The sequence below is a fragment of the Anastrepha obliqua genome, chromosome 6 (genome assembly GCF_027943255.1).
Source record: "Anastrepha obliqua isolate idAnaObli1 chromosome 6, idAnaObli1_1.0, whole genome shotgun sequence".
Classification (NCBI taxonomy): Eukaryota; Metazoa; Arthropoda; class Insecta; order Diptera; family Tephritidae; genus Anastrepha; species Anastrepha obliqua.
Window position 1 is genome coordinate 15,442,592 of NC_072897.1, and position 21,353 is coordinate 15,463,944.

Sequence of the window (21,353 nt, forward strand, 5' to 3'; positions counted from 1 at the left end):
ATTAGTTTATTTAACTTAAAGCCTTTAGTTTTATTGTGAGTACTAATCTTTCAAATTTATAGTAATTAAATTTATAATTATTTTGATTATATTTAAATGAAGGTAGGGAGGAGTTGTATTTGTATTATATTGTTGTATTTATTTAGTGTTTATATAGAAATACATGTATATAATTTGTTCAATTATTTTCATTATAGTTTAATATATATTAAAAGCAGCAAAACATTAACTTAAATAAAAAATTATGTAATTAAAGTTATTACAGTTATAATTGTTATAATTGTTATAAGAGTATATTGATTATTTAAGACTAATAGTTGAATGACCAATTATTTTGGTAAAACTCCAATGAATAGTGGAAGTCCACCTAAAGATAATAAAATTTAGAAATAATATAAATTTAAAGATTTTTGAATTGAATAGTTGGTTAAAGTGACAGGTACATTTTAAAATTATTTAAAATAAATGTTAAACTAAATGATGAAAATGTATAAAAAAAAAAAAAAAACTGTTCATATTGATTCACTAGCTTTTATTGCAGCTAGTTTTCATCCTAGATGATTAATTGATGAAAATGCTATAAGTTTACGTAAAGATGTTTGATTTAATCCTCTTATTGATCCAACAATTGTTGAAAGAATCATTACTGAAAAAACAAAAGTATTTGTTGAATTCTAATATATAAAATTAATATAACTGGCGCAATTTTTTGTCATGTTATTAATATATATATACATACATATATATAATTGGCGCGTACACCCTTTCTGGGTATTTGGCCGAGCTCTTCCTCCTATTTGTGGTGTGCGTCTTGATGTTGATCCACAAATGGAGGGACCTACAACGGCAAATATTTCTTATGAGGAGCTTTTTCATGGCAGAAATACACTCGGAGGTTTGCCATTGCCTGCCGAGGGGCGACCGCTGTTAGAAAAAACGTCTTTTTTATTTTGATCTTTCTCCGAGATTCGAACCTACGTTCTCTCTGAATTCCGAATGGTAAAGCATTTATTCATGATAAACCTTCTATAACATTAGTAAATCAAAAATGAAAAGGCGAAGCTCCTCTTTTTAATAGTAGAGAGGAATAAATAATTATATTATAGACGGCACGCGAACCACACAGGTGGAAGAGGTAAACTTCGTTAAAAAACTCCCTCAACCCGTGCCTATTGGGTGGGTTTGGCAGCCGGGGGACTAAACGAGGCTGTCTTCGAACGGAGTCCTCCTGATATCAGGCCGCCTCTGGTTGTAACGGTGGCCTTGCCATGGTATGGGGCGCTGCCATGGTCGACCGGATAGTTCCCCTTTATCCTCTTTGGTCACCGCGCATGGCGACATGCGCAGCTCACAAACTTAACCAACAGTCGGACAAATGGACATGACGTACGAGCAATGACGAACTGAGGATGACTGCGTCACCCTCAGAGAATGAGCTCTTGGCATTCCAAACCGTTCGCACGACGAGGCTGGGAAGGTAACGAAGAAGCACAAGATTTCGGATCAGGGTAGAGTTGCCTACCAAGCGATTTCGTGAGGTGGCACGGCATTGGTGGATGAAACCTCTAACCGCGGAAAACCAGTGCTTCACAAGTGGTTAGAGATAGAGGCACGGTTGTCTTGCATAGTCGTCGACCATGTCATGGTGAGCCCGGAGGGTCAAACACCAGGTTTCGATTCGGTGGTGGTAGTCCGCGGTTACCGTGTCATAAAATCCGGTTACCAATTCTCACTGTATTTTCTGACAAATGTGATTGGTAAAATCCACAACAGCTGTGAAGGTTTGAAACGCAAGCTAATTCGGGCTAGTGAGATTCCACGAAGGCCGAGGGCTCGCATCTGTGTACCAAAGATGGAGTTTGAAGCTAATCAACTGATCCCCTACCTTGAGGCTCATAATCGCTCGGTGCTGATGACTGACTGGTCGATCATCAAAGCGGAGGCTCCGTAAAAGCCCAGCACATCTTTCCTCCTTCTAAGTACAGAAAATAGTCTAGGACCACTGGAGAAAAAGGGAAATAAACTTCGGTTCGGCATTCGGAAGACCCAGCTGAAGATTTTCCGTTCTGCGTACCCAGAAGTCCTCTTCCAGGATGAGGTTGATGGTGCCAACGAACTGCTGCCTGCCATGCAGCTAGATGACACCGAGTTCGAAATAGGAAACCAATAAACATGGGTTTAAGGGCTGTCCAAATTAATCTTCAGCATTCACAGACTAAACCGTTCTCCTGGTGGAGGAAGAGGTGGACATCGCATCATTTCAGGAACCCTGGGTGTAGAGCACCGAGGTGAAGGGGTACTCTGGAAAAAACTACAATATCTACTACAAACGGAGAGAAGGTAATCTCAGAAAATGTGTTGTACCTAAAAAACATTTAAACACATTTTTAATTCCATTGTATAGTTCACAGTATGTGACGGCTGTTGATGTGGTAGCCACTGACGGAGTCAGAATGACACTTTTCTCTATATACATGGCACATGATAGACCAGCACCGCCTGAGGAGACCCGTAAGCTTGTGCAGGAAAACTCAAGCAAAACCCTGCTTCTCGATGTCAATGTGAGGCATGCCTTATGGGGAAGCTCCGAAACACACGACCGAAGTGAGTCTCTTTATGATTTTATAATTAACACTAACTTGTTGGTATGTAACAGGGGAACACTCCCACTTTCACCTTTCCCAGTACGGAGTACTTCAGGGGATGGGAGGAGGGGATCGATGTTACCCTATTGTCTGAAAACAGCTTAGTAAGGTTAGACAATTGGAGGGTCTCCAACAAAAGGTCTTTTTCGGATCACAGCTGGATCTTCTACGATCTGGTTCTTAATGTTGATCCGCCCTTACCATATAGAAATCCACTAAGGTTCAGAAACGTAGTTAATAAAAGGATAGGAGAGATTCCCATCCACCAAAGTACTCTGACCGAAAACCTTGGGAGTAGCGTCACAACACTGGAGAAGGCATTTAGTAGGGCTAACAAAACGTCCTGCCCCATTAAATTTACGAAAAAATCCCATTCTCCTTGGTGGAGCAGTGAGCTCTCAAAACTGAGGGAAAAATCTAGATCAATGTTTAACCTCAGCTACTCGACAGAAAATTGGGAATTGTACAGAGAGAGTCGGAGAAAATACAAGAAGGCAATTAAGGCCGCCAAGAAAGAGAGCTGGAGTGAATTTTGTTCACCAATCGAATCCACCAGGGATTCTACTATGCTCAGCCATGTCCTATCCAAAGGTCATTCAATGGCTTCTTGGGACAAGAGACCTGATTATACTTCGATTGCCATGACAAAAGAATCCTTAGAACTTATGCTGAACACGCATTTTCCGGGGTGCAGTGTCCACGATAGTGGGAGAGGAAATATCAGCCGGAGCCAATATATTCCACAGCATCTTGCAAAAGAGGCAATTACAAAGGAGGATGTTGCATGGGCAATTAAATATTTTCACATTTTTAACCTCCGGGGCCAGATGAGATCTTTCCAAAGATGTTACAGGAAACCTTGGACTGCATCCTAGCATGGGTAGAGGAAATTTTTAAAGCGTGTTTAAATTTAGGCCATATTTCAGATAGTTGGAAACTAGGCAAGGTCGTTTTCATTCCAAATATAGACAGGAGGGGACATGAGTCAGTGAAGGACTATAGGCCAATCAGCCTTTCGTCTTTCATGTTAAAAAGCTTTGAAAGACTTTTGGATGTATATCTCAGAAGCTCTTTGGAGAGCTGTGGTATATCATCTGCACAACACTCTTACCCTAAAGGCAAATCTACGGAGACAGCACTTCACGAGGTAATCCGAAAAATAGAGGGTTCTCTAAAGAAAAAACATCATACCAAGGCGGCATAACCAAGAAGGTCCACAGAGGCACTCCACAGGAGGGAGTATTACCTCCATTTCTCTGCTTATGCGTTAATAGCAAAATCTTAACAAATCTGAATAGAGGTGGGGTAAAAGCGGTGGCGTACGATGATGATGTGGTACTAATGGCGTCAGGATTGTGCCCTAATACGATCAGTGGGATCATCCAAAGGGCGTTAGGTGAGCTTAACTCTTGGGCCACAGGCGGTTGCCCAGGTTTAAACCCGCGTAAAACAGAACTTATGCTTTTCACCACCAGATATAAGGTACCAACTTTTACCCTACCAAATACCAACGGACAAACTCTCTCACTATGACCCAGCGCAAAGTACTTAAGGGTAATTCAGCACTCCAAACTTAGCTGGAAATTAAACGTCGAAGAACGGTAAGGAAGGCAGAAATTGCTTTATATGCCTGTAAACGTATGGCTGGAAGAAGCCTAAGCCTACATTATGGCTGTATAAGGCGGTTATCCGACAAATTTTATCGTATGGCTCGGTAGTTTGGTGGAAAGCTCTAGGGAGAGAGTATAATACCAAATTACTCGGCAGAATACAAAGATCACCCGTGCAATAACGGTCGGTGCAATCGGATCATGTCCTAGAGAGGCTCTCAATGCACTATAGATCTACATATTAAGAAAACGGCAACCATGAGAGCATTTAGGTTAAAAGAAGCGGGTCGCTGGAAAGAAAAAAACTTATGGTCATGCCAGTCTATTATTGCGACAAACTCAGTTAATCTCGGTGAGGACAGATAACATCGTCCCGACGGTAACACTCAATAGGAACTTTGCCACTCTCTTTGCATCTAAGGAAGAATGGAATAAGGGATTCTCTCTAAACAACTTCGACACTGCAGTCTATACAGATGGCAGTAAAATGGACTGTGGTGTTGGAGCTGGTATATATTCTCACAGAATTAAAATTGAGAAATCTGTGCGCCTCCTTAATACCAGCAGTGTCTTCCAGGAGGAAATATTGGCAATTGGGGAAGCATGTAGGCTACTAATCGCAGATTTCTCTTTTAACGGCTACAACAGCCTCTAAAGTGGTGAGTAGCCTCACCACCTTAAGTGTAAAGCATAAAGTTATCTTAACCTGGGGGATTGTAGATGGAAAGACCAGACGAAATGCAAAATTAGTAGAACGTTATGGCCTACCTACAAACTCAAGCAATCGTTGACATTAATACGCATGAAACGACGGGACGCGTGGAGACTAACGGTAGTCATAACTGGCTTTTGGTCTATCGGAGAACAAGCAGCCAAAAAGAGTATCCCTCACAATACATACTGTCACAGTTATAAACAACCGGAGAGAAAGGAGACAATTTTCCATTTCCTCTGTGAATGCCCTGCCCTATGGAAGGACAGCATGTTAACACTGGGCAAACCGCTGTTCGAGAGTCTCGAGCAACTGCCTGGCTTAAACGTCAACAACCTAATAATGTTCTTAAACCGCACAGACTGACTATAACCATTAAACAAGTTGGTAATGAGGATGTGGCAACAAAATAGTGCCGAAACACTAGTTGGATTCTGGAAGAATCCCCACTTTAACCGACCAGCCCACCATGGGAAAATTATTGAGATATATTATAATATAATATTCGCGAATAATAAAACAGCAGATCCTATTGCTTGAGTTAAGAAATACTTAAGAGAGGCTTCTATTGATATTAAATTATTTGGTCTATCGGAGAACAAGCAGCCAAAAAGAGTATCCCTCACAATACATACTGTCACAGTTATAAACAAGCGGAAGAAAGGAGACAATTTTCCATTTCCTCTGTGAATGCCCTGCCCTATGGAAGGACAGCATGTTAACACTGGGCAAACCGCTGTTCGAGAGTCTCGCGCAACTGCCTGGCTTAAACGTCAACAACCTAATAATGTTCTTAAACCGCACAGACTGACTATAACCATTAAACAAGTTGGTAATGAGGATGTGGCAACAAAATAGTGCCGAAGCACTAGTTGGATTCTGGAAGAATCCCCACTTTAACCGACCAACCCACCATGGGAAAATTATTGAGATATATTATAATATAATATTCGCGAATAATAAAACAGCAGATCCTATTGCTTGAGTTAAGAAATACTTAAGAGAGGCTTCTATTGATATTAAATTATTATCTCTTATTAGGGGGATGAAAAATAATAAATTAGTTTCTAAACCTATTCAAGCACTTAATCAAGAATTAGATGATACTGTAATTAATGTTCCTACTATTATTAAAAAAAAATATATGATTTTGGCAGAATTATTGAAAACTAAAACCTGTATAAATGGGATACGAACCCAGTAACTTAATTAACTTATCTTTTTAGGAATTTACTAAATTTGAAAAAATTATATGTGTTATAAATTAATTATGTTAGAGATAATGCTATATTTTGGTGTATGATGCACAAAAGCTTTTGATACTTTTAGACATAGTTTAATTCTACTAAATATAATGAATGTAAAGTTATTACATAATTTACCATATCAATGTAACCCTTTTTTTTGCCTGATAATTCATTAAAGGGAAATAACTTATTTAAAATGAAATAGGCTGTTTCCATTGAATTGTTTTAATGAAAAAGAGTAAATTTGATTCGGGGTATTTTTACTTTTAAGGAGGAAATACTAAAATATTTTATTAAATTTGAAATTTAATTATTTAATTTTTTTATTCAATATTTGTTATTAAGAATTTAGTAAATAAATAGATGTGACTCTTTTAGAATGTAAAGTATTACGTTGTATTCAGATTCGTAAGGGTCCTAATAAGGTTGGTTTAATAGGAACTCCTCAGCTTTTTTGTGATGCAAATAAATTATTAACTAAGGAACAAACTTACCCTCTTTTATCAAATTATATTTCTTCTTATTTTTCTTCTATTTTTTCATTATTTATTTCTTTAATTGTTTGGCTATATATTCCTTTATTTGTAAAATGGTTTTTTTTTTAATTTAGGAATTTTATTTTTTTGTGTTGTACTAGATTGGGGGTATATGCAGTTATAGTTGCTAGTTGGTCTTTTATGTATAATATTATATATACTTCTAAATATGCTTTGTTATGAGGGTTGCGAGCTGTTGCTCAGACTATTTCTTATGAAGTTAGTATAGCTTTAATTTTATTATCTTTTGTTTTTTTTTTAATTGGGAGATATAATATTTTAGATTTCTTTTATTATCAGAATTATATTTGATTTGTAGTAACTATATTTCCAGTTAGCCTTATTTGATTTTGTATCTGTTTGGCTGAAACTAATCGGACATCTTTTGATTTTGGGGAAGGTGAATCTGAATTAGTTTCTGGGTTTAATATTGAATATAGAAGTGGTGGATATGCTTTAATTTTTATAGCTGAATATGCTAGAATCTTATTTATGAGTATTCTGTTTTGTTTAATTTTTTTTTTGGTTGTGATTTATTTAATTAAATATTTTACTTAAAATTACTATTTATTTCAATTGTTTTTATTTGAGTTCGTGGTATTTACCTCGATTTCATTATGATAAATTAATATATTTAGCTTGAAAGTGTTTTTTACCTTTTTCTTTAAATTATTTATTATTTTTTATTGGGATTAATCTTTTATTAATATATTATATATTGGTAATTGATTTTAGTAAAGTTAATAGGAAATTTTTGTTCTTATATTATTTTTTGAAAACATATGCTTGTTCAAGCTCATTAACTAGTTATTTAAGTAGTGGATTAATAATATGGTATAATAAGTAAACTACTGTTAAGATTTGTCCAACTAACACATAATGATCTTCTACAGGTCGTGCTCCAATGCATGTCAATACAATTACAGTAACTACTATAATTCAAAATAGAATTTTATCAATAGGATAAAATTGAATTCCTCGAAAATTTCTAAGATGATAGAATGGTAGAATTGCTAGAATTGCAATTGATAGAACTATTGTTGCATTAGTAGTGGATTAATAATATAGTATAATAAGTAAACTACTGTTAAGATTTGTCCAACTAATACATAATGATCTTCTACAGGTCGTGCTCCAATTCATGTCAATACAATTACAGTAACTACTATAATTCAAAATAGAATTTTATTAATAGGATAAAATTGAATTCCTCGAAAATTTCTAAGATGATAAAATGGTAGAATTGCTAGAATTGCAATTGATAGAACTATTGTTGCATTAGTTACCTCCCAGTTTAGGAATAGAACGTAAAATTGCATATGCAAATAGAAAGTATCATTCAGGTTGAATATGAACTGGTGTTATTAAAGGATTAGCTGAGATAAAATTGTCTGGGTCTCCTAATAAATATGGATTAATTACAGTTAATAATAGAACTGCTATAATTATAATAATAAGTCCGACAATGTCCTTATATGAAAAATATGGATGAAATGGAATCTTGTCAATATTAGAATTTAACCTAATTGGATTATTTGGTCCTGTAAAAATAATAGATGAACTAATGTTATTGCTAATACAATAAATGGTAAAATGAAATGTAAAAAATTGTGTAAGAGTAGCATTATCTATTGCGAATTCTCCTCAAACTCATTGTTCTAAATCAATTCCCAGATAAGGGATTGCAGATAATGGCCCTTATTATGAGCAACATTCGATCTTCGACTATAGTCGAAAGTGCTGATCGAACGAATTTTCATTTGGTATTATGGTGCTCATTCGTTGAAGAATAGGACTATTGTGAATTTCGATCGCTCGACGCATTTGCAATAGATAATTTTTCTCAGCTGATACAGCAAATCAAAATAAAAGAAAATCCGATTGTGTTGAAATTCTTTGCTAACAACAATTTTAAAAGTTAAAAAAAGTATTTTTTGTGAAAATGAGTACAACGGAGTTGTGGTTCGACGATTCATCGCTCGATGAAAGATTAGTGGAACTAGCTAGATGTAGAAAACAGTGAGGGGCGCATTCAACCCCCTTGAAATGGGTTCCACTGAGTTAGTTTAGTATTTTCAAAATGTGTTGACGTACTTAATATTACAGAAATTTTCTTACAGTTTTTTAAAGAACTTTAGATTATCTAAAGAGGCGTTTATGAACCTACTGTCCAGTACAGAAAACCAGTTGCAGCAGTGCACCCGAGCCAAGAGCTCTTCACTATTATCCAAAAAAAGCAACACAAATTATTAATGTGTGTGCAGCTTTGCACAACATTTGCTTGTTTTATAATGTTCAACTTCCGGATGAAGAGTTATCCGATGAGACCCTCAACGATGATGCTGAAGATATTGAAGTGGAGCCAAATAACGGAGAAGCAGAAAACATAAGAAATGAAATTCTTAGAATATTATAGAAAAATCTAAAAAGTATTAAATAGAAACCTTTACGCCACAGTTTGTGTTTTATTTTTGTTATAAATTTTCTTTATTCAATTATTCGTCATTCGAAAAAAATATGTATTTCAGCCCATACCTGCCAAGGGAAAATAAAAATGTATTTCTATAAACATCACAAAAAAAAAAACCATTATTAACCTTAATCCATTTTGCTGCCGTTCTAACTGGTGGTCCCAAGCAATTCAGCTCCGTTGTAAATTCTTCCCATTTTTTTGCTGCTTGTACTTTGGTGGAAATCCCTTTTGCGAATTGTGGATTCTCTTCCATTAATGCAACTAGCCTTTCTAATTGCTGTTTGGTACTCACGACTTTCGACCTGCATAATATTAACAAAATTAGTATATATTTATTATTTGGTTACTATAAAACAATAAATAATCGCAAACAACTTACATTTTAACAAGTTTTCCCACAATACGCTACACAATCGAAAGCAAAATTGCATTCGGCTCTAAATAAATATTTCATGGTTGTCATATAATAATAATCTAATACCTTCTAACGTTAAATCTGAAATTGAGTTACTGTTTGTAAGCACTTTATTATCGTTTGGCCTTAAACAGATCAATTCAGTTCTAAACGATAACAATCGAATATTGGATTTAGCTTTTATTTCTGCAGACTTGAATTCATCTTGCCAACAATGATATTTACCTATTTTAAATAATAGTCAACATCATAAAGCGCTCTTAATAAATTTTGAGTTTTATAATTTTGATAAACTATCGTCGATCACTACACTTGGACGCAATTACTCTAAAGCTGATGTTACAAAGATGAGCGAATACATTGATAACACAGATTGGTCATTTTTGGACACTTTCGATGATCCTAAAACATCTTATAGTATTTTATGTGACAAGTTACAATCAACAATTTCCCGCTTTGTTCCTCTACGAAATTGGAAATCTCATAAGAAACTCCCTTGGTTTAACTCGAGGCTTTGTCATCTGAAAAATTTAAAAAATAAAGCATACAAGAAATTAAAAAGAACCAATAGCATAATCGATCGAGACAACTTACTCCGATTGAAAAGGGAATTCAATTGTCTTCATAACTACTTGTTTAAACATTATATACAATATTTAGAATTGAATCAAATTTAAAATCAAATCCCTCTAGCTTTTGGCGTTATATCAACAATAAACGGAAGACCAATGGCTTCCCCACTTGTTTAAATTACGATGGCATTGTTTCGGATAATGAACAAGACTCGTGTGACCTCTTTGCAAAATTTTTTCCAAAAAGTTTATGAAAAATTTGACAAATTAGACACTTTTAACCTTAATGTAGCCTCTTCTAAATCCTATGATGACTTTACTGTTTCAACCAGTGATGTTTTACAAGCAGCTTCAAAACTGAATAATAGCTCATCTACCGATCATGAAGGTTTCTGCCCCGTATTTTTTAAACTCGTCTCCACCTCAATAGCGAAACCGATCTCAATTCTCTTCAATAAATGTCTAAACAAATCGATTTTCTTAGAGGATTGGGAAATATGCTCAATCACGCCAATTTATAAGTCAGGAAGCCGAAATGACGTATGCAACTATCGCCCAATAATTAAACAAAGCACCATTTCGAAATTATTTGATTATATTCTCAAAGTTAAAATGTTAAGTCGTATTAGTGATCTTATCTGCGAGTACCAGCATGTCTTTGTCCCCTTAAAATCCACTTGTACTAATTTGGCACTAGTCACAAACAATATTATTAACGCTTTTGTAAATCGCGCACAACTAGATGTAGTTTACACGGATTTCTCAAAGGCATTCGATAAAGTCAACCATTCTATCCTCATTAAAAAGCTGAGTGCATGCGGCATTAAGGGAACACTTTTAAAATTCTTTTTAAGCTACCTTACGGGAAGGAAATTATTCGTCCAAATCTACATTATTAATTAATGCTTGGTCTGGAATACCCCAAGGGACCCACTGTGGGCCAATTCTTTTCTTAATATTCATAAACGACTTACCTAAAATATTTCAATATGTAAAATGCTTAACCCTAGAAGGGTACTGTGAGTAAAATTTACTCACATAAGGAATAGATTTGTTCGTAAATCTGCAGGTTGGCCACACTGAAAGTCAAGCCACTAGCAGTGCTTGGCCCACTCTGTCATTAATCGGCTGCCGCAAGTATTGAATGGTGTTGTTTGATTTATCGCGCTTGTGGACAATTTAAAAAAAGTTAGTGAGTAAAATTTACTCATCGGTACGCTTTACGTACTAAATTGTGTGAGTCAAATTTATTTATCAGTAACTTAGTGCGTGTCTAAAAAATATATTTTGTGCTGAATTATGACAATTATGTTTATGTTACCGTAAAGAAAACTACAGAGCATACAAATGGCAGGTCGCGGGCTATCAGAACAAAATATTTTGGATGCAATACTTGAACTAGAATCTGAGGAAGAAGACAATTTGGAGTTGGAGCTTTGTAACTTTGATGAGGATTCTTGGGACAGTGTTGCAGATCCGGAATATCAACCAGAACCGGAAGAATTAAATGATGTCGAAGAAAATTTGATACACGAAATCATAAATGCAGAAGAAGCTGAAAAGGAAGAAAGGGAGGAAACACCTGGAAGCAGCAAACGTAAAAAACAGAAACTTATTGAGGGGAGAAGAAATGAAAGATCAGCTGCCCAAGAATTTCGTGTAACAGAAGAGGTAATTACAATTATTACACCTAGTAACAACAATCTGATCGGAAAAGATGGAAATTTTAGTTGGAGTAAGGAACCTGTTGCTGCGCTAGGTCAAAAAACTCCCTCAAAAAATATTGTTCACATTCGCCCTGGCCCAACAGCAAATGCTAAAAATTCGTTGTGTCCTGCCAGCTGCTTCAAACTGTTTTTTACCGCAGACATATTGGAAGAGATTTTGGTTTATACAAATAAAGAAATAAACATTCAAAGGGAGAACTATACGATAAATGGAATGGAATGGAATGGAAATGGACGAACTTGAAGCATTTCTTGGTTTGTTAGTCTTGTCCGCTGCTCTCAAAGATAATCACTTGGCAACACATATGATGTTTGACACTACCTACTGTGGGGAAAGGTACAAGGCAACCCTGCCTGAGAGAAGGTTCAAATTTATCCTAAATTGTCTAAGGTTCGATGACAAAGAAACAAGAACAGCTAGAAGAGAAATGACCAAACTAGCTCCAGTTTGCAGAGCGAACTATAAGGCTGGAAGCTATATAACCATTGATGAGCAACTAGTTGGATTTAGAGGCAAATGCCCATTTAGGATGTATATTCCCTCTAAACCCAACAAGTATGGCATCAAAATTGTCATGTCTTGTGATAGCGGAACAAAGTATATGTTGGATGCCATTGTTTACCTTGGAAAAGGAAGTGTTCCACCTGCAATGGCTGCTGGTGAATATTATGTTCTTGAACTGCTGAAAAATGTAAAGGGCACCAATCGAAATGTCACGATAGACAATTGGCTTACGAGTGTACCTTTCATTCAACGTCTCCGCCATGAATACAAAACAACAACTGTTGGCACAATAAAAAAAAATATACCACAATTGCCTATTGAAGCTACAGATATAAAGTTTCAAAAAACGAGCCGCATCCACTTCATTGTTTATATTTCATGAGGATTTGACAGTTGTATCATACAAGCCCAATAATAATAAACTTGTATTATTGGCGTCTAGTATGCACAGTACGGGTAGTATTCATGAGACCACTGGAAAACCAGAAATAGTGCATGTGTACAACTCAACAAAAGGAGGAGTTGACAGTTTTGACCAGATGTGCCAAAACATTAACCATGTCAGGAAAACCAGAAGGTGGCCTCTAGCATTTTTCCAAAATATGATGAACATAGCTGCAATAAACGCATACATCATTTACGCGCACAACATGTGTAGCCGTGGGAAAACCCCAGAATCCCGACTATAATTTTATGTTATCTCTACACAAGTAGTTAACGGAAGGATTTCAAAATAAAAGATTAGCAACTAATACAAACATCAACCTCGCGTTGCGGTGAACATGCACAAAAAAAGTGTCCTGAATGTGCTTGAAAAACAATTTTTATGTATTCATAATGGTCAAAAATCAATAATAAAGTATTATTTTTGCTTATTTTACATATTATAATAAAAAATTACATTTATATTATATGCTGGCTTTAAATTTTTTTCATTTAAAACTACTATTTTACAAAATAAATTAGATAATAACGACAAAATTCTGAAGTGAGTAAAATTTACTCATCGGTACCTATAAGCGCCTACAATTTAACCGTACCCTTCTAGGGTTAATGTTTGCAGATGATGTAAAGTTATGTTTACAAATCAGCTGTATTGAAGATTGTTCCAATCTTCAAAAGGATCTCAAACATCTTCAAGATTGGTGTACCATGAACCACCTACACTTGAATACCGACAAATGCTGCGTGGTTTCATACAGGAAGAAACCTAATTCATTCATCTATAATTACTTTTTGAACAATATTATACTTAGTAGGAAAGAGGAAACCAAAGACTTGGGCATAATCTTCGATTCAGGACTTACGTTCTCGAAACACATTGATTACATTATCTCTAAAGCTTTTTCTATAATTGGATTTTTATGTCGTAGTACGGAAGACTTTTCAGATCCCTTGACTTTGAAAGCACTCTACGTCTCCTTAATTCGAAGCCGACTAGATTATTGTTCTCTAATATGGAACCCATTCTACCAATGTCATATAAATAAGATTGAAAGAGTCCAAAAAGTCTTTACCAAATATGCGTTGTGTAAGCTGCGCTGGCCTAAAGGGCTCCCTAGTTATATAGGCAGACGCAAATTGATTGGACTGCAAAGCCTTGAGGACAGACGAATCTACTTTTCGATTCTCTTCGTGTATAATCTTTTAAATTTCAACATAAATTGTTGTGAGTTACAGAGTCTAATTACATATCAAACAAAGCACCATGATTTAAGGCAGGTTCGTTTATTTGTAGATCAACGGTATAAAACTAACTATGCCCTCAATGAACCAATGGTGAGATGCATTCGATTCTGCAACAATTATCCTAGCCTCGACTTTAGACTAAGTTTATATAATTTTAGGCAACAATTGTTTATAATCTTTAACTAATAATTAAAAATTGTCTAATATAGTCTGTAAGAATTATTTGTAGACTGAATAAATAAATAAATAAATAAATAAATAAAAATTCGGTATACAACGAAAATTTCGACAGCGTTGCATCGCTCATAATACCAAATTGACATTCGATTTTCGATCTTCGACAACCAACGAATATCGAAGATCGAATGCAACTCATAATAGGGGCCAATAAATTAGTAATGACTGAGAATGATATTTGTCCTCATGGTAAAACATATCCTATGAATGCTGTTGCTATAACTAAAAATAGAATTTGTACTCCTACTAATCATATGGGTGTAAATAAATATGAGCCATAATAAATTCCTCGACCAATATGTAAATAAATGGAAATGAAGAAAAAGATGCACCAATAGCATGTAAAGCTAGTAATAATCAATAATCAATATTAATAATCTCGTGAAGATGGGAATCTGAACCCATCCATACAAATGGCATGCCGAGTTTGAGCCAGGGGGAGCGTCTTTCATTAGAAGAGGGTTATGGTTTCTTCGTGGAAAGATGAAAAATGGTGGTACGAAACCACCTCCTGCGCTCATGCAAGTGATGACTGTAACAAGCGATCCTCGCTCAACTGAAGTCATTGTTCCAATCTGTTTTTTTCCTTTCCGAGCGATTATTTGTGCCTGCTGCGAAGGAACTACTGATATTCCGGTTTCGTCAACATTCCAGATATGAGTAGGCGGAAAATTATGTTTTGCGTTTTCTTCTTCCAGCAATTTGAAAAATATATCAACATTTTCTCGAGAAAAACCACGTGCACGGTCGACGCTTGTTCCAGTTGGCTTTCGAAAACTCAGAACATTTCGGTGTCGGTTACAGAAGCCTCTTAGCCAATCCTTACCAGCGCCCTCTTTAATAACGGAGAACTTATTGGGAATGTTGTTTCTTGTGGCAATTTGATAACACAATGACCGCACGTCTGCGCGTGTTACTCCCCAGTACCTTGACTCCATTTCTAGTAAATATTTAACTAAGTCATTTTCAATTTCGCTGTTAAAATCGGAGCCCGGCCAAGTTTAGTTGTCAATAGCTCCTCGATGGATTTCTCGCTTCTTGACATGCGCTGCAGAGTGGTATGGGGGACACTAAATGTCTTAGAAGCCAAGAGAATACCTATTTCACCTTTCTTCGGCATTTTTTTGATCGAGAGGGTAATATGGTACACTATACCACTTTAGCCGCCTTTACCCGTACCGCAACGGCCGCATTAGAGTTTGAACAAATTAATTTTGAATAATTGAATATCGACCAAATATACAAAAATATTGCTTATATGCTTCATTAGTATTAAACTCACTTATTACTTCCCGATGAATAAATGCAGTTTAAAGCACAGGATTTTAATTTGCCAGAAATTTTCCACTGAGCACAAAAAAATGCCAACCATACGACCAAGCGAATTTTTTTACAACTAACTCACTGTATGCCTTGCAAAACACAAATCAAATCACGCTTTCTTAAGATTCTGAGAATGCCGAAATATCTAACTTGGTCCCGTTATTTCCACGTCTTTAGTTTTCGAATAAAGCTGGTATACCACATTACCCGCCTATACCACAATACACGCAGTTACTCCAGAGAACGTAAATTCATAGAGAAGGCGCAGTCCCGGCCCGTTCCTCCTAACAAAATACGGGTAGGAAAATGAAATCAGCACACGTTAACAGTAGGAAATTAATTAATATGGCTGCCGGAGAGAAATGAGAGGGAGAGAGTGATACGCAAGTGTGAAAAAATGTAGTTTACATTAGCTTACATTTGCTTGCGTACAGAACAGATTTGTTCATTTGATATGTCCATATGATTTGTATGCATGTTTACAGATTTGTTCTTTTTGGTCTTTTTATGAAAATTGCGCGTAATTGTATGTATGCATGTTTATATACATATATTAGCATACGACATATGTATATTAGCTTTACATATATGAAAATTGCGCCAAATATTGGAAAAAATGTATGATTGCATTAGATTTGATTTTGATTGGATAAATGTATATATGTACATATATGAAAATTGCGCCAAATATTGAAAAGCTCTTATGAAAAGCTCTTTGGTTTCAATTCTAATTCGAAAAGAAATGCATGTATGTATGCATGTTTATATATATTACATACATATAATATATTAGCATAGGACATATGTGTGTAATTAAGTTATGAAAATTGCGCGAAATATTATGTATGTGTCGTAGCATAAGTATTAAATGTGTATTGGTGCGTCGTTGGGTATTTCATTAGAATCGTAACTGTAGTATGGCTTGATATTGCATCAGCCAATTTATGCGTTGTGATTGGTCGCCTTGTTTTGTAGTTTGGTAAAGTCCCGTTTTAGCGAGGCGACAGCGTCGGCAGCTGTCGCTGAGCGTGGTCCGGTAAGCAAGATGTAGATGAGCACAGGGAGTTAGTTGTGTTCGGGACCTTTACGCATACGGAACGCGCTACGCTAAAATAATGGCAAGTGATGGTGCAACATCAGAAGTGGGATCGGGCTCCCTACCGAATATGCCAACTGATCCATGGCAAGTGTTAATGGAAATGCAAAACAAAAACTTAATCGAACTTGTTAAAGCATTAAAATCAGCGCCATCTGAAACCACAAATAATAAGACAGTGGTGTTGCCGAAATTTAACGCAGATCTTGTTGGCGCCGATGCGTCCGCGTGGTGCGCTACAGTAAATATAATTTTAGCTGAAAATACCTTACAAGGCAGTGCGTTGGTGATGGCTTTGAGTGCAGCGTTGGAAGGCAGTGCGTCGCAGTGGCTTTCCCAAATATGTTATCCCGAAATAAATTGGGGTGAGTTCAAGGAACTTTTCGTTCAGCGTTTTACCAGTGTGGAAACACCAGCTGCTATGGTTTTGACTATGCTATCAACTAGCCCGACCGACGGAGATTGTCTCTCCAATTATGCAAGTCGCATGGTGCCGCACTCATCAATAAATGGCGTAATATGGATGTGGAGGAGATTGCTGTTTCTGTGACGCTTGCTCAGTTGGCTCATATTGATACCAGATTACAACGTCTAACCTTTACTTCAAACGTGCGTACCAGGAGTGAACTACAGACCGAGCTTAAAGCTTTCACATTCAACAAACGGAAGAAATCTTTACAAGAAGAAACAGGTTCAACCGACATAAAACGGCAGAAAGTGTCAACGATAAATTGTCATTTTTGTGGAAAATTGGGTCACAAGATGGCTGAATGTAGAACTAGACAGCAACGTAGTCTTTCTCCCCGTGTTGCAGAGCCTAGTGGCAAGAGCGTGTTTCGTCGACAACAGCAATCAAATGTAACCTGTTTCAAGTGTGGCGAAGTTGGACACATTTCAACTCATTGCAGTAAGCCCAAAATGGACAAGGTCAGAGATACGCATCAGGTGAAGAGAGTGCAGATTTGTGAAGTTGTCGAGCCCAAAGGAGAAATGCTTCATCACGGCGTGGTTTTCACGACAACATTTGACTCTGGATCGGAATGTTCTTTAATTAAACAAAAGATAAGTGCTAAATTAGTTGGTAAAAGAATTAACAATGTAGTATTACTAAAGGGTATTGGCAATGACAGCATTTGTAGTACATTGCAAATACTTAGTAATGTAGAAATTAACAACCATTGTATTGAAATGTTATTCCATGTTTTGAGCGATGAATATTTGAAGAACGAAATTGTTATTGGCCGAGAAATATTATCGCAGGGTTTTCATGTCATTATGGCACCCGGAAAATTTGAAATTGTCAGATCAAAAATTGTAAACTATTGTTCAAATAACGATACATTTTCTAAAGTGAATACTGATCTTGTCGGTGAAGATAAAGATAAATTAAACAATTTATTGGAAAACTACTCGAAGTATTTTACAAAGGGAATTCCTTCTTCTACAGTCAGTACAGGTGAAATGAAAATTAAATTAGCAGACCCCAGAAAAATTGTTCAGAGAAGACCATACAGACTTGGCCCAAATGAAAGGGAGTTAGTGCGCGACAAGATTAAAGAGTTGTTAGAATGCAATGTCATAAGGGCAAGTTGTTCACCCTATGCAAGCCCTATGATGTTAGTGAACAAAAAGGATGGTTCTCACCGTTTATGCGTCGATTACCGTGAATTGAATGCTAATACAGTTTCAGACAGATATCCTCTACCTCTTATAGCAGATCAGATAGCTAGACTTCATGGAGCTAAATATTTCACATGTTTAGATATGGCAAGTGGATATTACCAAATCCCTATGCATGAAGAATCGAGAGAGTGTACGGCTTTTGTCACCCCCGATGGCCAGTATGAGTTTTTGTCAATGCCGTTTGGACTCAAAAATGCACCGTCAGTATTCCAACGTACAGTGATGCATACACTTGGAGATCTTGCAAATACATTTGTGGTTGTCTATATGGATGATGTATTGGTGGTGGCTGCAACAAAAAGTGAGGCTTTAGAAAGATTATAGGTTACTCTTGACATTCTAACGAAAGCTGGATTTTTGTTTAATATTAAAAAGTGTTCGTTTTTAAAGTCGACAGTTCAATACTTGGGATATGAGGTGAGCGCAGGTCAAATTCGTCCGAATTCACTTAAAATTTCAGCGTTAACTGCTTTACCGCCTCCTCAGTCGGCCTCTGCTTTAAGACAATTCATTGGATTGGCTTCATATTTTCGGCAATTTATGCAAGGATTTTCCTGTTTCATGAAGCCTTTGTATCTTTTAACGTCGGAAAAGAACGATTTTGTTTGGAAGCCTGAACATGAACAAATAAGACAGAAAGTTATTTCTATCCTTACAGGGAAGCCAGTTTTAGTTATTTTTGACCCGCAATATCCAATCGAATTGCATACTGATGCAAGTTCTCGGGGATACGGTGCTATCTTATTACATAAAATCAATAATAGGCCTCATGTCGTTGAGTTTTTCAGCAAGGCTGCTTCACCTGCTGAGTCACGATACCATTCTTATGAATTGGAGACTCTTGCGGTTGTCATGGCTATAAAGCATTTCCGTCATTATTTAACCGGTAGAGATTTTGTTGTTTTTACCGATTGTAATTCACTTAAAGCATGAAGGACCAAACGGGAACTATCTCCCAGGGCCCAAAGATGGTGGGCTTATTTACAGTCGTTCTCATTTGATTTGCAGTATAGGGAGGGTAAACGAATGGCTCATGCTGACTTCTTTTCCAGAAATCTTCCATCCGCGGATGCGATTGATGCTTGTAAAATTTCTGAGAAACGAGTCAATCTGGCAGAGATATCTAGTGAATGGCTTATGGCGGAACAGCGCAAAGATTCCGATATTATTGATATTGTGAATAAATTAAAAGATAATTCTCTTGCCGAGGACATTGCAAGAACTTACGAGCTAAGAGCAGGAATAATTTATCGGAAAATTCAGAGAAATGGTAGAACTCGTTCCTTGCCAATTGTTCCAAGAGCATTTAGATGGTCTGTAATAAATCAGATTCACGAGTCAATTATGCACTTAGGTTGGGAGAAGACTTTAGATAAGGCTTATGATTATTATTGGTTTGATCACATGTCTAAGTATATACGAAAGTTTGTTGAAAACTGTATTACTTGCAAGATGTCAAAGTCATCATCAGGTAAAATCCAAGCTAGACTTCATCCAATACCAAAAATTGATACACCTTGGCACACGATACACATAGACATAACTGGAAAGTTGAGTGGCAAGTCTGATAAAAAAGAGTATGTCATTGTCCAGGTAGACGCTTTTACTAAATTTGTTTATTTAACACACACACTCAAGATTGATGCTGACAATTGTATAGGTGCTGTGAAATCGGCTGTATCTTTGTTTGGAGTACCAAACCGCATAATAGCAGACCAGGGTAGGTGTTTTGCCAGCTCTAAATTTAGTGAGTTTTGTTCTCAACAAAAAATAAATTTGCATTTAATTGCGACAGGTGCAAGTAGGGCCAATGGACAGGTGGAACGCATAATGAGCACTTTGAAAAACTTACTAACGGCAGTTGAGACTAGCAACAGATCTTGGCAGGACGCATTGGGCGAGGTACAGTTAGCCTTAAATTGTACAGTAAGTCGAGTGACAAAGGCAAGTCCTTTGGAATTGTTTATTGGAAAGGTTGCTCGTCCGTTGGGGTTGCTTCCACCATGTGACATGACACAAGAGGTTGATTTGGCAGAATCAAGAGCTCGAGCGGTGCAAAATATATCAGCAGCTGCAGCATATAGTAAAGACCACTTTGATAAAACTAAGGCTAAGGTTGTTGGATACGAAGTAGGAGATTTTGTGTTGTTAAAAAATGAAGAAAGGCATCAAACAAAATTAAGTCCAAAGTTTAGAGGTCCTTTACAAATAGCTGAATTGTTAGACGGAGATAGATATATCCTTAGATCATTGACAAATAATAGAAAATACAAGTATGCTCACGAAGATATAAGAAAATTGCCAAAGGAATATGTACCAGTTGAACTAGAAAGTAGTGAAGAGGCTTTAAATGATAGTGAAAAGGAAACTGTTGAAAGAGACAGTAATGAAATGGTTGAGAAAGGAACTGTTGAAAGAGACAGTAATGAAAGGCTTGAAAAAGAAACTGTTGAAAGAGACAGTATTGACATAATTGAAACTGTTGAAAGAGACAGTATGGATGCTTGAAAGAAGTTGTCATAATGCAAGCACAAGTGCAAAACAAATGTTTTGATCATGGCGTGTGGTGCATAAGATGATGGAAATCGAAACCAGTTGGGTTTATGATAATGAAAAGAATTATTAATAAAATAAATTAATTTAAAGATGAATTGTTTAAGGATGAAACAAAGAGTGGAATTTAAAATTTGTAAGAGATTAAAAGTTGAAACTAAAATCTGGTAGTTGTAATTGATAAAGTTGTATGGAAAATTAAAATGGTAATATTAAGTTCTATTCGATAATGATTTGATTTATGAATAAAATGATTTATGCAGTAAAACATTTTTGTGGAATTTCACGAGGTCGTGTTATGGTCAGGATGGCCGTGTCGTAGCATAAGTA

At 36.3% G+C, this 21,353-nt stretch overlaps 1 pseudogene; it reads right to left on the bottom strand.

Moving 5' to 3' along the window:
* Positions 1 to 242: 242 nt before the first annotated feature.
* Positions 243 to 6,352, bottom strand: LOC129250160 (NADH-ubiquinone oxidoreductase chain 2-like; annotated as a pseudogene).
* Between the last annotated feature and the right edge of the window lie 15,001 nt (positions 6,353 to 21,353).